Genomic DNA, 17,756 nt, shown 5'->3' on the forward strand with positions numbered 1-17,756 from the left:
CATAGAAATACAGCTTCATGGTTATAAGTGCTTACCTTTTGAGTTTGAAGTTCTGTGAAATAAACAACAACTCTGGAAGTACATGGTATACTATTTAGGGATGGATTGCATTTGAGCATCAGGTGTTCACCTAACAGGAGTTCTTTCTATTTTTCTTTAGTTAGTAAGTGCTTCTATGTTAGGTGAGCGATTTTTGCACTATCCCCACTACAGAAAACCATCTCTCTATACTTTCAAAATCTTCACCAAGCAAGCTCGGAAAAGAGCGGGAAAAATGTGGGAGGAGCTACTTAATGGTTTGGTGCCTTGAGGGCCTTTCAAGGGATAAAAAGGTGGGCACTTCTTCCACAGTGCCCATACCAGAAACAGCCTCTGACAAGAACAGGGATGCAGACCCTTTGGCTGAACATTGCAGTTTTGAATTTCAGATGCCTTGAAACCTCATAGAAATACAGCTTCAAGCTTGTAAGTGCTTACCTTTTGAGTTTGAAGTTCTGTGAAATAAACAACAATTCTGTTAACTAAACAACAGCTCTGGAAGTGTATGTTATAATATTTAGAGAATAATTGCATTTGAGCATCAGGTGCTCACCTAACAGGAGTTCTTTCTATTTTTCTTTAGTTAGTAAGTGCTTCCATGTTAGGTGAGCAATTGTTGCAATATCCCCACTACAGAAAACCATCTCTCTATACTTTTAAAATCTTCACCAATCAAGCTCAGAAAAGAGCGGGAAAAATGTGGGAGGAGCTACTTAATGTTTTGGTGCCTTCAGGGCCTTTCAAGGGATAAAAAGGCGAGCACTTCTTCCACAGTGCCCATAACAGGAACAGCCTCAGACAAGAACAGGGATGCAGACCCACTGGCTGAACATTGCAGTTTTGAATTTCAGATGTCTTGAAACCTCATAGAAATACAGCTTCATGGTTATAAGTGCTTACCTTTTGAGGTTGAAGTTGTGTGAACTAAACAGCAACTTTGGAAGTGTATGTTATAATATTTAGGATGGATTGCATTTGAACATCAGGTGCTCACCTAACAGGAGTTCTTTCTATTTTTCTTTAGTTAGTAAGTGCTTCCATGTTAGGTGAGCAATTGTTGCAATATCCCCACTACAGAAAACCATCTCTCTATACTTTCAAAATCTTCACCAAGCAAGCTCAGAAAAGAGCGGGAAAAATGTGGGAGGAGCTACTTAATGGTTTGGTGCCTTGAGGGCCTTTCAAGGGATAAAAAGGTGGGCACTTCTTCCACAGTGCCCATAGCAGGAACGGCCTCGGATGAGAACAGTGATGCAGGCCAACTGGCTGAACATTGCAGTTTTGAATTTCAGATGTCTTGAAACCTCATAGAAATACAGCTTCAAGCTTGTAAGTGCTTACCTATTGAGGTTGAAGTTCTGTTAACTAAACAACAGCTCTGGAAGTGTATGTTATAATATTTAGAGAATAATTGCATTTGAGCATCAGGTGCTCACCTAACAGGAGTTCTTTCTATTTTTCTTTAGTTAGTAAGTGCTTCCATGTTAGGTGAGCAATTGTTGCAATATCTCTACTACAGAAAACCATCTCTCTATACTTTCAAAATCTTCACCAAGCAAGCTCAGAAAAGAGCGGGACAAATGTGGGAGGAGCTACTTAATGGTTTGGTGCCTTGAGGGCCTTTCAAGGGATAAAAAGGTGGGCACTTCTTCCACAGTGCCCATAGCAGGAACGGCCTCGGATGAGAACAGTGATGCAGGCCAACTGGCTGAACATTGCAGTTTTGAATTTCAGATGTCTTGAAACCTCATAGAAATACAGCTTCAAGCTTGTAAGTGCTTACCTATTGAGGTTGAAGTTCTGTTAACTAAACAACAGCTCTGGAAGTGTATGTTATAATATTTAGAGAATAATTGCATTTGAGCATCAGGTGCTCACCTAACAGGAGTTCTTTCTATTTTTCTTTAGTTAGTAAGTGCTTCCATGTTAGGTGAGCAATTGTTGCAATATCTCCACTACAGAAAACCATCTCTCTATACTTTCAAAATCTTCACCAAGCAAGCTCAGAAAAGAGCGGGAAAAATGTGGGAGGAGCTACTTAATGGTTTGGTGCCTTCAGGGCCTTTCAAGGGATAAAAAGGTGGGCACTTCTTCCACAGTGCCCATAGCAGGAACGGCCTCGGATGAGAACAGTGATGCAGGCCAACTGGCTGAACATTGCAGTTTTGAATTTCAGATGTCTTGAAACCTCATAGAAATACAGCTTCAAGCTTGTAAGTGCTTACCTATTGAGGTTGAAGTTCTGTTAACTAAACAACAGCTCTGGAAGTGTATGTTATAATATTTAGAGAATAATTGCATTTGAGCATCGGGTGCTCACCTAACAGGAGTTCTTTCTATTTTTCTTTAGTTAGTAAGTGCTTCCATGTTAGGTGAGCAATTGTTGCAATATCTCCACTACAGAAAACCATCTCTCTATACTTTCAAAATCTTCACCAAGCAAGCTCAGAAAAGAGCGGGAAAAATGTGGGAGGAGCTACTTAATGGTTTGGTGCCTTCAGGGCCTTTCAAGGGATAAAAAGGCGAGCACTTCTTCCACAGTGCCCATAACAGTAACAGCCTCAGACAAGAACAGGGATGCAGACCCATTGGCTGAACATTGCAGTTTTGAATTTCAGATGTCTTGAAACCTCATAGAAATACAGCTTCATGGTTATAAGTGCTTACCTTTTGAGGTTGAAGTTCTGTGAACTAAACAGCAACTTTGGAAGTGTATGTTATAATATTTAGGATGGATTGCATTTGAACATCAGGTGCTCACCTAACAGGAGTTCTTTCTATTTTTCTTTAGTTAGTAAGTGCTTCCATGTTAGGTGAGCAATTGTTGCAATATCCCCACTACAGAAAACCATCTCTCTATACTTTCAAAATCTTCACCAAGCAAGCTCAGAAAAGAGCGGGAAAAATGTGGGAGGAGCTACTTAATGGTTTGGTGCCTTGAGGGCCTTTCAAGGGATAAAAAGGTGGGCACTTCTTCCACAGTGCCCATAGCAGGAACGGCCTCGGATGAGAACAGTGATGCAGGCCAACTGGCTGAACATTGCAGTTTTGAATTTCAGATGTCTTGAAACCTCATAGAAATACAGCTTCAAGCTTGTAAGTGCTTACCTATTGAGGTTGAAGTTCTGTTAACTAAACAACAGCTCTGGAAGTGTATGTTATAATATTTAGAGAATAATTGCATTTGCGCATCAGGTGCTCACCTAACAGGAGTTCTTTCTATTTTTCTTTAGTTAGTAAGTGCTTCCATGTTAGGTGAGCAATTGTTGCAATATCTCTACTACAGAAAACCATCTCTCTATACTTTCAAAATCTTCACCAAGCAAGCTCAGAAAAGAGCGGGACAAATGTGGGAGGAGCTACTTAATGGTTTGGTGCCTTGAGGGCCTTTCAAGGGATAAAAAGGTGGGCACTTCTTCCACAGTGCCCATAGCAGGAACGGCCTCGGATGAGAACAGTGATGCAGGCCAACTGGCTGAACATTGCAGTTTTGAATTTCAGATGTCTTGAAACCTCATAGAAATACAGCTTCAAGCTTGTAAGTGCTTACCTATTGAGGTTGAAGTTCTGTTAACTAAACAACAGCTCTGGAAGTGTATGTTATAATATTTAGATAATAATTGCATTTGAGCATCAGGTGCTCACCTAACAGGAGTTCTTTCTATTTTTCTTTAGTTAGTAAGTGCTTCCATGTTAGGTGAGCAATTGTTACAATATCTCCACTACAGAAAACCATCTCTCTATACTTTCAAAATCTTCACCAAGCAAGCTCAGAAAAGAGCGGGAAAAATGTGGGAGGAGCTACTTAATGGTTTGGTGCCTTCAGGGCCTTTCAAGGGATAAAAAGGTGGGCACTTCTTCCACAGTGCCCATAGCAGGAACGGCCTCGGATGAGAACAGTGATGCAGGCCAACTGGCTGAACATTGCAGTTTTGAATTTCAGATGTCTTGAAACCTCATAGAAATACAGCTTCAAGCTTGTAAGTGCTTACCTATTGAGGTTGAAGTTCTGTTAACTAAACAACAGCTCTGGAAGTGTATGTTATAATATTTAGAGAATAATTGCATTTGAGCATCAGGTGCTCACCTAACAGGAGTTCTTTCTATTTTTCTTTAGTTAGTAAGTGCTTCCATGTTAGGTGAGCAATTGTTGCAATATCTCCACTGCAGAAAACCATCCCTCTATACTTTTAAAATCTTCACCAAGCAAGCTCAGAAAAGAGCGGGAAAAATGTGGGAGGAGCTACTTAATGGTTTGGTGCCTTCAGGGCCTTTCAAGGGATAAAAAGGCGAGCACTTATTCCACAGTGCCCATACCAGAAACAGCCTCTGACAAGAACAGGGATGCAGACCCTTTGGCTGAACATTGCAGTTTTGAATTTCAGATGCCTTGAAACCTCATAGAAATACAGCTTCAAGCTTGTAAGTGCTTACCTTTTGAGTTTGAAGTTCTGTGAAATAAACAACAACTCTGGAAGTACATGGTATAATATTTAGGGATGGATTGCATTTGAGCATCAGGTGTTCACCTAACAGGAGTTCTTTCTATTTTTCTTTAGTTAGTAAGTGCTTCCATGTTAGGTGAGCAATTGTTGCAATATCCCCACTACAGAAAACCATCTCTCTATACTTTCAAAATCTTCACCAAGCAACCTCAGAAAAGAGCGGGAAAAATGTGGGAGGAGCTACTTAATGGTCTGGTGCCTTGAGGGCCTTTCAAGGGATAAAAAGGTGGGCCCTTCTCCACAGTGCCCATAGCAGGAACGGCCTCGGATGACAACAGTGATGCAGGCCAACTGGCTGAACATTGCAGTTTTGAATTTCAGATGTCTTGAAACCTCATAGAAATACAGCTTCATGGTTATAAGTGCTTACCTTTTGAGTTTGAAGTTCTGTGAAATAAACAACAACTCTGGAAGTACATGGTATACTATTTAGGGATGGATTGCATTTGAGCATCAGGTGTTCACCTAACAGGAGTTCTTTCTATTTTTCTTTAGTTAGTAAGTGCTTCTATGTTAGGTGAGCAATTGTTGCACTATCCCCACTACAGAAAACCATCTCTCTATACTTTCAAAATCTTCACCAAGCAAGCTCGGAAAAGAGCGGGAAAAATGTGGGAGGAGCTACTTAATGGTTTGGTGCCTTGAGGGCCTTTCAAGGGATAAAAAGGTGGGCACTTCTTCCACAGTGCCCATACCAGAAACAGCCTCTGACAAGAACAGGGATGCAGACCCTTTGGCTGAACATTGCAGTTTTGAATTTCAGATGCCTTGAAACCTCATAGAAATACAGCTTCAAGCTTGTAAGTGCTTACCTTTTGAGTTTGAAGTTCTGTGAAATAAACAACAACTCTGTTAACTAAACAACAGCTCTGGAAGTGTATGTTATAATATTTAGAGAATAATTGCATTTGAGCATCAGGTGCTCACCTAACAGGAGTTCTTTCTATTTTTCTTTAGTTAGTAAGTGCTTCCATGTTAGGTGAGCAATTGTTGCAATATCCCCACTACAGAAAACCATCTCTCTATACTTTTAAAATCTTCACCAATCAAGCTCAGAAAAGAGCGGGAAAAATGTGGGAGGAGCTACTTAATGTTTTGGTGCCTTCAGGGCCTTTCAAGGGATAAAAAGGCGAGCACTTCCTCCACAGTGCCCATAACAGGAACAGCCTCAGACAAGAACAGGGATGCAGACCCACTGGCTGAACATTGCAGTTTTGAATTTCAGATGTCTTGGAACCTCACAGAAATACAGCTTCAAGGTTGGCACCTGCGTTTTATATATGTGTAAGTGCTTCCCTTTTGAGGTTGAAGTTCTGTGAACTAAACAGCAATTTTGGAAGTGTATGTTATAATATTTAGGATGGATTGCATTTGAACATCAGGTGCTCACCTAACAGGAGTTATTTCTATTTTTCTTTAGTTAGTAAGTGCTTCCATGTTAGGTGAGCAATTGTTGCAATATCTCCACTACAGAAAACCATCTCTCTATACTTTCAAAATCTTCACCAAGCAAGCTCAGAAAAGAGCGGGAAAAATGTGGGAGGAGCTTCTTAATGGTTTGGTGCCTTCAGGGACTTTCAAGGGATAAAAAGGCTAGAACTTCTTCCACAGTGCCCATACCAGGAACAGCCTCAGACAAGAACAGGGATGCAGACCCTTTGGCTGAACATTGCAGTTTTGAATTTCAGATGTCTTGAAACCTCATAGAAATACAGCTTCAAGCTTGTAAGTGCTTACCTTTTGAGTTTGAAGTTCTGTGAAATAAACAACAACTCTGGAAGTACATGGTATAATATTTAGGGATGGATTACATTTGAGCATCAGGTGTTCACCTAACAGGAGTTCTTTCTATTTTTCTTTAGTTAGTAAGTGCTTCCATGTTAGGTGAGCAATTGTTGCAATATCCCCACTACAGAAAACCATCTCTCTATACTTTCAAAATCTTCACCAAGCAAGCTCAGAAAGAGCGGGAAAAATGTGGGAGGAGCTACTTAATGGTTTGGTGCCTTCAGGGCCTTTCAAGGGATAAAAAGGCGAGCACTTCTTCCACATTGCCCATAACAGGAACAGCCTCAGACAAGAACGGGGATGCAGACCCATTGGCTGAACATTGCAGTTTTGAATTTCAGATGTCTTGAAACCTCATAGAAATACAGCTTCATGGTTATAAGTGCTTACCTTTTGAGGTTGAAGTTGTGTGAACTAAACAGCAACTTTGGAAGTGTATGTTATAATATTTAGGATGGATTGCATTTGAACATCAGGTGCTCACCTAACAGGAGTTCTTTCTATTTTTCTTTAGTAAGTAAGTGCTTCCATGTTAGGTGAGCAATTGTTGCAATATCCCCACTACAGAAAACCATCTCTCTATACTTTCAAAATCTTCACCAAGCAAGCTCAGAAAAGAGCGGGAAAAATGTGGGAGGAGCTACTTAATGGTTTGGTGCCTTGAGGGCCTTTCAAGGGATAAAAAGGTGGGCACTTCTTCCACAGTGCCCATAGCAGGAACGGCCTCGGATGAGAACAGTGATGCAGGCCAACTGGCTGAACATTGCAGTTTTGAATTTCAGATGTCTTGAAACCTCATAGAAATACAGCTTCAAGCTTGTAAGTGCTTACCTATTGAGGTTGAAGTTCTGTTAACTAAACAACAGCTCTGGAAGTGTATGTTATAATATTTAGAGAATAATTGCATTTGAGCATCAGGTGCTCACCTAACAGGAGTTCTTTCTATTTTTCTTTAGTTAGTAAGTGCTTCCATGTTAGGTGAGCAATTGTTGCAATATCTCTACTACAGAAAACCATCTCTCTATACTTTCAAAATCTTCACCAAGCAAGCTCAGAAAAGAGCGGGACAAATGTGGGAGGAGCTACTTAATGGTTTGGTGCCTTGAGGGCCTTTCAAGGGATAAAAAGGTGGGCACTTCTTCCACAGTGCCCATAGCAGGAACGGCCTCGGATGAGAACAGTGATGCAGGCCAACTGGCTGAACATTGCAGTTTTGAATTTCAGATGTCTTGAAACCTCATAGAAATACAGCTTCAAGCTTGTAAGTGCTTACCTATTGAGGTTGAAGTTCTGTTAACTAAACAACAGCTCTGGAAGTGTATGTTATAATATTTAGAGAATAATTGCATTTGAGCATCAGGTGCTCACCTAACAGGAGTTCTTTCTATTTTTCTTTAGTTAGTAAGTGCTTCCATGTTAGGTGAGCAATTGTTGCAATATCTCCACTACAGAAAACCATCTCTCTATACTTTCAAAATCTTCACCAAGCAAGCTCAGAAAAGAGCGGGAAAAATGTGGGAGGAGCTACTTAATGGTTTGGTGCCTTCAGGGCCTTTCAAGGGATAAAAAGGCGAGCACTTATTCCACAGTGCCCATACCAGAAACAGCCTCTGACAAGAACAGGGATGCAGACCCTTTGGCTGAACATTGCAGTTTTGAATTTCAGATGCCTTGAAACCTCATAGAAATACAGCTTCAAGCTTGTAAGTGCTTACCTTTTGAGTTTGAAGTTCTGTGAAATAAACAACAACTCTGGAAGTACATGGTATAATATTTAGGGATGGATTGCATTTGAGCATCAGGTGTTCACCTAACAGGAGTTCTTTCTATTTTTCTTTAGTTAGTAAGTGCTTCCATGTTAGGTGAGCAATTGTTGCAATATCCCCACTACAGAAAACCATCTCTCTATACTTTCAAAATCTTCACCAAGCAACCTCAGAAAAGAGCGGGAAAAATGTGGGAGGAGCTACTTAATGGTCTGGTGCCTTGAGGGCCTTTCAAGGGATAAAAAGGTGGGCCCTTCTCCACAGTGCCCATAGCAGGAACGGGCTCGGATGACAACAGTGATGCAGGCCAACTGGCTGAACATTGCAGTTTTGAATTTCAGATGTCTTGAAACCTCATAGAAATACAGCTTCATGGTTATAAGTGCTTACCTTTTGAGTTTGAAGTTCTGTGAAATAAACAACAACTCTGGAAGTACATGGTATACTATTTAGGGATGGATTGCATTTGAGCATCAGGTGTTCACCTAACAGGAGTTCTTTCTATTTTTCTTTAGTTAGTAAGTGCTTCTATGTTAGGTGAGCAATTTTTGCACTATCCCCACTACAGAAAACCATCTCTCTATACTTTCAAAATCTTCACCAAGCAAGCTCGGAAAAGAGCGGGAAAAATGTGGGAGGAGCTACTTAATGGTTTGGTGCCTTGAGGGCCTTTCAAGGGATAAAAAGGTGGGCACTTCTTCCACAGTGCCCATACCAGAAACAGCCTCTGACAAGAACAGGGATGCAGACCCTTTGGCTGAACATTGCAGTTTTGAATTTCAGATGCCTTGAAACCTCATAGAAATACAGCTTCAAGCTTGTAAGTGCTTACCTTTTGAGTTTGAAGTTCTGTGAAATAAACAACAATTCTGTTAACTAAACAACAGCTCTGGAAGTGTATGTTATAATATTTAGAGAATAATTGCATTTGAGCATCAGGTGCTCACCTAACAGGAGTTCTTTCTAATTTTCTTTAGTTAGTAAGTGCTTCCATGTTAGGTGAGCAATTGTTGCAATATCCCCACTACAGAAAACCATCTCTCTATACTTTTAAAATCTTCACCAATCAAGCTCAGAAAAGAGCGGGAAAAATGTGGGAGGAGCTACTTAATGTTTTGGTGCCTTCAGGGCCTTTCAAGGGATAAAAAGGCGAGCACTTCTTCCACAGTGCCCATAACAGGAACAGCCTCAGACAAGAACAGGGATGCAGACCCACTGGCTGAACATTGCAGTTTTGAATTTCAGATGTCTTGAAACCTCATAGAAATACAGCTTCATGGTTATAAGTGCTTACCTTTTGAGGTTGAAGTTGTGTGAACTAAACAGCAACTTTGGAAGTGTATGTTATAATATTTAGGATGGATTGCATTTGAACATCAGGTGCTCACCTAACAGGAGTTCTTTCTATTTTTCTTTAGTTAGTAAGTGCTTCCATGTTAGGTGAGCAATTGTTGCAATATCCCCACTACAGAAAACCATCTCTCTATACTTTCAAAATCTTCACCAAGCAAGCTCAGAAAAGAGCGGGAAAAATGTGGGAGGAGCTACTTAATGGTTTGGTGCCTTGAGGGCCTTTCAAGGGATAAAAAGGTGGGCACTTCTTCCACAGTGCCCATAGCAGGAACGGCCTCGGATGAGAACAGTGATGCAGGCCAACTGGCTGAACATTGCAGTTTTGAATTTCAGATGTCTTGAAACCTCATAGAAATACAGCTTCAAGCTTGTAAGTGCTTACCTATTGAGGTTGAAGTTCTGTTAACTAAACAACAGCTCTGGAAGTGTATGTTATAATATTTAGAGAATAATTGCATTTGAGCATCAGGTGCTCACCTAACAGGAGTTCTTTCTATTTTTCTTTAGTTAGTAAGTGCTTCCATGTTAGGTGAGCAATTGTTGCAATATCTCTACTACAGAAAACCATCTCTCTATACTTTCAAAATCTTCACCAAGCAAGCTCAGAAAAGAGCGGGACAAATGTGGGAGGAGCTACTTAATGGTTTGGTGCCTTGAGGGCCTTTCAAGGGATAAAAAGGTGGGCACTTCTTCCACAGTGCCCATAGCAGGAACGGCCTCGGATGAGAACAGTGATGCAGGCCAACTGGCTGAACATTGCAGTTTTGAATTTCAGATGTCTTGAAACCTCATAGAAATACAGCTTCAAGCTTGTAAGTGCTTACCTATTGAGGTTGAAGTTCTGTTAACTAAACAACAGCTCTGGAAGTGTATGTTATAAAATTTAGAGAATAATTGCATTTGAGCATCAGGTGCTCACCTAACAGGAGTTCTTTCTATTTTTCTTTAGTTAGTAAGTGCTTCCATGTTAGGTGAGCAATTGTTGCAATATCTCCACTACAGAAAACCATCTCTCTATACTTTCAAAATCTTCACCAAGCAAGCTCAGAAAAGAGCGGGAAAAATGTGGGAGGAGCTACTTAATGGTTTGGTGCCTTCAGGGCCTTTCAAGGGATAAAAAGGTGGGCACTTCTTCCACAGTGCCCATAGCAGGAACGGCCTCGGATGAGAACAGTGATGCAGGCCAACTGGCTGAACATTGCAGTTTTGAATTTCAGATGTCTTGAAACCTCATAGAAATACAGCTTCAAGCTTGTAAGTGCTTACCTATTGAGGTTGAAGTTCTGTTAACTAAACAACAGCTCTGGAAGTGTATGTTATAATATTTAGAGAATAATTGCATTTGAGCATCGGGTGCTCACCTAACAGGAGTTCTTTCTATTTTTCTTTAGTTAGTAAGTGCTTCCATGTTAGGTGAGCAATTGTTGCAATATCTCCACTACAGAAAACCATCTCTCTATACTTTCAAAATCTTCACCAAGCAAGCTCAGAAAAGAGCGGGAAAAATGTGGGAGGAGCTACTTAATGGTTTGGTGCCTTCAGGGCCTTTCAAGGGATAAAAAGGCGAGCACTTCTTCCACAGTGCCCATAACAGTAACAGCCTCAGACAAGAACAGGGATGCAGACCCATTGGCTGAACATTGCAGTTTTGAATTTCAGATGTCTTGAAACCTCATAGAAATACAGCTTCATGGTTATAAGTGCTTACCTTTTGAGGTTGAAGTTCTGTGAACTAAACAGCAACTTTGGAAGTGTATGTTATAATATTTAGGATGGATTGCATTTGAACATCAGGTGCTCACCTAACAGGAGTTCTTTCTATTTTTCTTTAGTTAGTAAGTGCTTCCATGTTAGGTGAGCAATTGTTGCAATATCCCCACTACAGAAAACCATCTCTCTATACTTTCAAAATCTTCACCAAGCAAGCTCAGAAAAGAGCGGGAAAAATGTGGGAGGAGCTACTTAATGGTTTGGTGCCTTGAGGGCCTTTCAAGGGATAAAAAGGTGGGCACTTCTTCCACAGTGCCCATAGCAGGAACGGCCTCGGATGAGAACAGTGATGCAGGCCAACTGGCTGAACATTGCAGTTTTGAATTTCAGATGTCTTGAAACCTCATAGAAATACAGCTTCAAGCTTGTAAGTGCTTACCTATTGAGGTTGAAGTTCTGTTAACTAAACAACAGCTCTGGAAGTGTATGTTATAATATTTAGAGAATAATTGCATTTGCGCATCAGGTGCTCACCTAACAGGAGTTCTTTCTATTTTTCTTTAGTTAGTAAGTGCTTCCATGTTAGGTGAGCAATTGTTGCAATATCTCTACTACAGAAAACCATCTCTCTATACTTTCAAAATCTTCACCAAGCAAGCTCAGAAAAGAGCGGGACAAATGTGGGAGGAGCTACTTAATGGTTTGGTGCCTTGAGGGCCTTTCAAGGGATAAAAAGGTGGGCACTTCTTCCACAGTGCCCATAGCAGGAACGGCCTCGGATGAGAACAGTGATGCAGGCCAACTGGCTGAACATTGCAGTTTTGAATTTCAGATGTCTTGAAACCTCATAGAAATACAGCTTCAAGCTTGTAAGTGCTTACCTATTGAGGTTGAAGTTCTGTTAACTAAACAACAGCTCTGGAAGTGTATGTTATAATATTTAGATAATAATTGCATTTGAGCATCAGGTGCTCACCTAACAGGAGTTCTTTCTATTTTTCTTTAGTTAGTAAGTGCTTCCATGTTAGGTGAGCAATTGTTACAATATCTCCACTACAGAAAACCATCTCTCTATACTTTCAAAATCTTCACCAAGCAAGCTCAGAAAAGAGCGGGAAAAATGTGGGAGGAGCTACTTAATGGTTTGGTGCCTTCAGGGCCTTTCAAGGGATAAAAAGGTGGGCACTTCTTCCACAGTGCCCATAGCAGGAACGGCCTCGGATGAGAACAGTGATGCAGGCCAACTGGCTGAACATTGCAGTTTTGAATTTCAGATGTCTTGAAACCTCATAGAAATACAGCTTCAAGCTTGTAAGTGCTTACCTATTGAGGTTGAAGTTCTGTTAACTAAACAACAGCTCTGGAAGTGTATGTTATAATATTTAGAGAATAATTGCATTTGAGCATCAGGTGCTCACCTAACAGGAGTTCTTTCTATTTTTCTTTAGTTAGTAAGTGCTTCCATGTTAGGTGAGCAATTGTTGCAATATCTCCACTGCAGAAAACCATCCCTCTATACTTTTAAAATCTTCACCAAGCAAGCTCAGAAAAGAGCGGGAAAAATGTGGGAGGAGCTACTTAATGGTTTGGTGCCTTCAGGGCCTTTCAAGGGATAAAAAGGCGAGCACTTATTCCACAGTGCCCATACCAGAAACAGCCTCTGACAAGAACAGGGATGCAGACCCTTTGGCCGAACATTGCAGTTTTGAATTTCAGATGCCTTGAAACCTCATAGAAATACAGCTTCAAGCTTGTAAGTGCTTACCTTTTGAGTTTGAAGTTCTGTGAAATAAACAACAACTCTGGAAGTACATGGTATAATATTTAGGGATGGATTGCATTTGAGCATCAGGTGTTCACCTAACAGGAGTTCTTTCTATTTTTCTTTAGTTAGTAAGTGCTTCCATGTTAGGTGAGCAATTGTTGCAATATCCCCACTACAGAAAACCATCTCTCTATACTTTCAAAATCTTCACCAAGCAACCTCAGAAAAGAGCGGGAAAAATGTGGGAGGAGCTACTTAATGGTCTGGTGCCTTGAGGGCCTTTCAAGGGATAAAAAGGTGGGCCCTTCTCCACAGTGCCCATAGCAGGAACGGCCTCGGATGACAACAGTGATGCAGGCCAACTGGCTGAACATTGCAGTTTTGAATTTCAGATGTCTTGAAACCTCATAGAAATACAGCTTCATGGTTATAAGTGCTTACCTTTTGAGTTTGAAGTTCTGTGAAATAAACAACAACTCTGGAAGTACATGGTATACTATTTAGGGATGGATTGCATTTGAGCATCAGGTGTTCACCTAACAGGAGTTCTTTCTATTTTTCTTTAGTTAGTAAGTGCTTCTATGTTAGGTGAGCAATTGTTGCACTATCCCCACTACAGAAAACCATCTCTCTATACTTTCAAAATCTTCACCAAGCAAGCTCGGAAAAGAGCGGGAAAAATGTGGGAGGAGCTACTTAATGGTTTGGTGCCTTGAGGGCCTTTCAAGGGATAAAAAGGTGGGCACTTCTTCCACAGTGCCCATACCAGAAACAGCCTCTGACAAGAACAGGGATGCAGACCCTTTGGCTGAACATTGCAGTTTTGAATTTCAGATGCCTTGAAACCTCATAGAAATACAGCTTCAAGCTTGTAAGTGCTTACCTTTTGAGTTTGAAGTTCTGTGAAATAAACAACAACTCTGTTAACTAAACAACAGCTCTGGAAGTGTATGTTATAATATTTAGAGAATAATTGCATTTGAGCATCAGGTGCTCACCTAACAGGAGTTCTTTCTATTTTTCTTTAGTTAGTAAGTGCTTCCATGTTAGGTGAGCAATTGTTGCAATATCCCCACTACAGAAAACCATCTCTCTATACTTTTAAAATCTTCACCAATCAAGCTCAGAAAAGAGCGGGAAAAATGTGGGAGGAGCTACTTAATGTTTTGGTGCCTTCAGGGCCTTTCAAGGGATAAAAAGGCGAGCACTTCTTCCACAGTGCCCATAACAGGAACAGCCTCAGACAAGAACAGGGATGCAGACCCACTGGCTGAACATTGCAGTTTTGAATTTCAGATGTCTTGGAACCTCACAGAAATACAGCTTCAAGGTTGGCACCTGCGTTTTATATATGTGTAAGTGCTTCCCTTTTGAGGTTGAAGTTCTGTGAACTAAACAGCAATTTTGGAAGTGTATGTTATAATATTTAGGATGGATTGCATTTGAACATCAGGTGCTCACCTAACAGGAGTTATTTCTATTTTTCTTTAGTTAGTAAGTGCTTCCATGTTAGGTGAGCAATTGTTGCAATATCTCCACTACAGAAAACCATCTCTCTATACTTTCAAAATCTTCACCAAGCAAGCTCAGAAAAGAGCGGGAAAAATGTGGGAGGAGCTTCTTAATGGTTTGGTGCCTTCAGGGACTTTCAAGGGATAAAAAGGCTAGAACTTCTTCCACAGTGCCCATACCAGGAACAGCCTCAGACAAGAACAGGGATGCAGACCCTTTGGCTGAACATTGCAGTTTTGAATTTCAGATGTCTTGAAACCTCATAGAAATACAGCTTCAAGCTTGTAAGTGCTTACCTTTTGAGTTTGAAGTTCTGTGAAATAAACAACAACTCTGGAAGTACATGGTATAATATTTAGGGATGGATTACATTTGAGCATCAGGTGTTCACCTAACAGGAGTTCTTTCTATTTTTCTTTAGTTAGTAAGTGCTTCCATGTTAGGTGAGCAATTGTTGCAATATCCCCACTACAGAAAACCATCTCTCTATACTTTCAAAATCTTCACCAAGCAAGCTCAGAAAGAGCGGGAAAAATGTGGGAGGAGCTACTTAATGGTTTGGTGCCTTCAGGGCCTTTCAAGGGATAAAAAGGCGAGCACTTCTTCCACATTGCCCATAACAGGAACAGCCTCAGACAAGAACGGGGATGCAGACCCATTGGCTGAACATTGCAGTTTTGAATTTCAGATGTCTTGAAACCTCATAGAAATACAGCTTCATGGTTATAAGTGCTTACCTTTTGAGGTTGAAGTTGTGTGAACTAAACAGCAACTTTGGAAGTGTATGTTATAATATTTAGGATGGATTGCATTTGAACATCAGGTGCTCACCTAACAGGAGTTCTTTCTATTTTTCTTTAGTAAGTAAGTGCTTCCATGTTAGGTGAGCAATTGTTGCAATATCCCCACTACAGAAAACCATCTCTCTATACTTTCAAAATCTTCACCAAGCAAGCTCAGAAAAGAGCGGGAAAAATGTGGGAGGAGCTACTTAATGGTTTGGTGCCTTGAGGGCCTTTCAAGGGATAAAAAGGTGGGCACTTCTTCCACAGTGCCCATAGCAGGAACGGCCTCGGATGAGAACAGTGATGCAGGCCAACTGGCTGAACATTGCAGTTTTGAATTTCAGATGTCTTGAAACCTCATAGAAATACAGCTTCAAGCTTGTAAGTGCTTACCTATTGAGGTTGAAGTTCTGTTAACTAAACAACAGCTCTGGAAGTGTATGTTATAATATTTAGAGAATAATTGCATTTGAGCATCAGGTGCTCACCTAACAGGAGTTCTTTCTATTTTTCTTTAGTTAGTAAGTGCTTCCATGTTAGGTGAGCAATTGTTGCAATATCTCTACTACAGAAAACCATCTCTCTATACTTTCAAAATCTTCACCAAGCAAGCTCAGAAAAGAGCGGGACAAATGTGGGAGGAGCTACTTAATGGTTTGGTGCCTTGAGGGCCTTTCAAGGGATAAAAAGGTGGGCACTTCTTCCACAGTGCCCATAGCAGGAACGGCCTCGGATGAGAACAGTGATGCAGGCCAACTGGCTGAACATTGCAGTTTTGAATTTCAGATGTCTTGAAACCTCATAGAAATACAGCTTCAAGCTTGTAAGTGCTTACCTATTGAGGTTGAAGTTCTGTTAACTAAACAACAGCTCTGGAAGTGTATGTTATAATATTTAGAGAATAATTGCATTTGAGCATCAGGTGCTCACCTAACAGGAGTTCTTTCTATTTTTCTTTAGTTAGTAAGTGCTTCCATGTTAGGTGAGCAATTGTTGCAATATCTCCACTACAGAAAACCATCTCTCTATACTTTCAAAATCTTCACCAAGCAAGCTCAGAAAAGAGCGGCAAAAATGTGGGAGGAGCTACTTAATGGTTTGGTGCCTTCAGGGCCTTTCAAGGGATAAAAAGGTGGGCACTTCTTCCACAGTGCCCATAGCAGGAACGGCCTCGGATGAGAACAGTGATGCAGGCCAACTGGCTGAACATTGCAGTTTTGAATTTCAGATGTCTTGAAACCTCATAGAAATACAGCTTCAAGCTTGTAAGTGCTTACCTATTGAGGTTGACGTTCTGTTAACTAAACAACAGCTCTGGAAGTGTATGTTATAATATTTAGAGAATAATTGCATTTGAGCATCGGGTGCTCACCTAACAGGAGTTCTTTCTATTTTTCTTTAGTTAGTAAGTGCTTCCATGTTAGGTGAGCAATTGTTGCAATATCTCCACTACAGAAAACCATCTCTCTATACTTTCAAAATCTTCACCAAGCAAGCTCAGAAAAGAGCGGGAAAAATGTGGGAGGAGCTACTTAATGGTTTGGTGCCTTCAGGGCCTTTCAAGGGATAAAAAGGCGAGCACTTCTTCCACAGTGCCCATAACAGTAACAGCCTCAGACAAGAACAGGGATGCAGACCCATTGGCTGAACATTGCAGTTTTGAATTTCAGATGTCTTGAAACCTCATAGAAATACAGCTTCATGGTTATAAGTGCTTACCTTTTGAGGTTGAAGTTCTGTGAACTAAACAGCAACTTTGGAAGTGTATGTTATAATATTTAGGATGGATTGCATTTGAACATCAGGTGCTCACCTAACAGGAGTTCTTTCTATTTTTCTTTAGTTAGTAAGTGCTTCCATGTTAGGTGAGCAATTGTTGCAATATCCCCACTACAGAAAACCATCTCTCTATACTTTCAAAATCTTCACCAAGCAAGCTCAGAAAAGAGCGGGAAAAATGTGGGAGGAGCTACTTAATGGTTTGGTGCCTTGAGGGCCTTTCAAGGGATAAAAAGGTGGGCACTTCTTCCACAGTGCCCATAGCAGGAACGGCCTCGGATGAGAACAGTGATGCAGGCCAACTGGCTGAACATTGCAGTTTTGAATTTCAGATGTCTTGAAACCTCATAGAAATACAGCTTCAAGCTTGTAAGTGCTTACCTATTGAGGTTGAAGTTATGTTAACTAAACAACAGCTCTGGAAGTGTATGTTATAATATTTAGAGAATAATTGCATTTGCGCATCAGGTGCTCACCTAACAGGAGTTCTTTCTATTTTTCTTTAGTTAGTAAGTGCTTCCATGTTAGGTGAGCAATTGTTGCAATATCTCCACTACAGAAAACCATCTCTCTATACTTTCAAAATCTTCACCAAGCAAGCTCAGAAAAGAGCGGGAAAAATGTGGGAGGAGCTACTTAATGGTTTGGTGCCTTCAGGGCCTTTCAAGGGATAAAAAGGTGGGCACTTCTTCCACAGTGCCCATAGCAGGAACGGCCTCGGATGAGAACAGTGATGCAGGCCAACTGGCTGAAC

Source organism: Ambystoma mexicanum, chromosome 7q, assembly GCF_040938575.1.
Source record: "Ambystoma mexicanum isolate Mex_15411 chromosome 7q, UKY_AmexF1_1, whole genome shotgun sequence".
In the NCBI taxonomy this organism is placed as follows: domain Eukaryota; kingdom Metazoa; phylum Chordata; class Amphibia; order Caudata; family Ambystomatidae; genus Ambystoma; species Ambystoma mexicanum.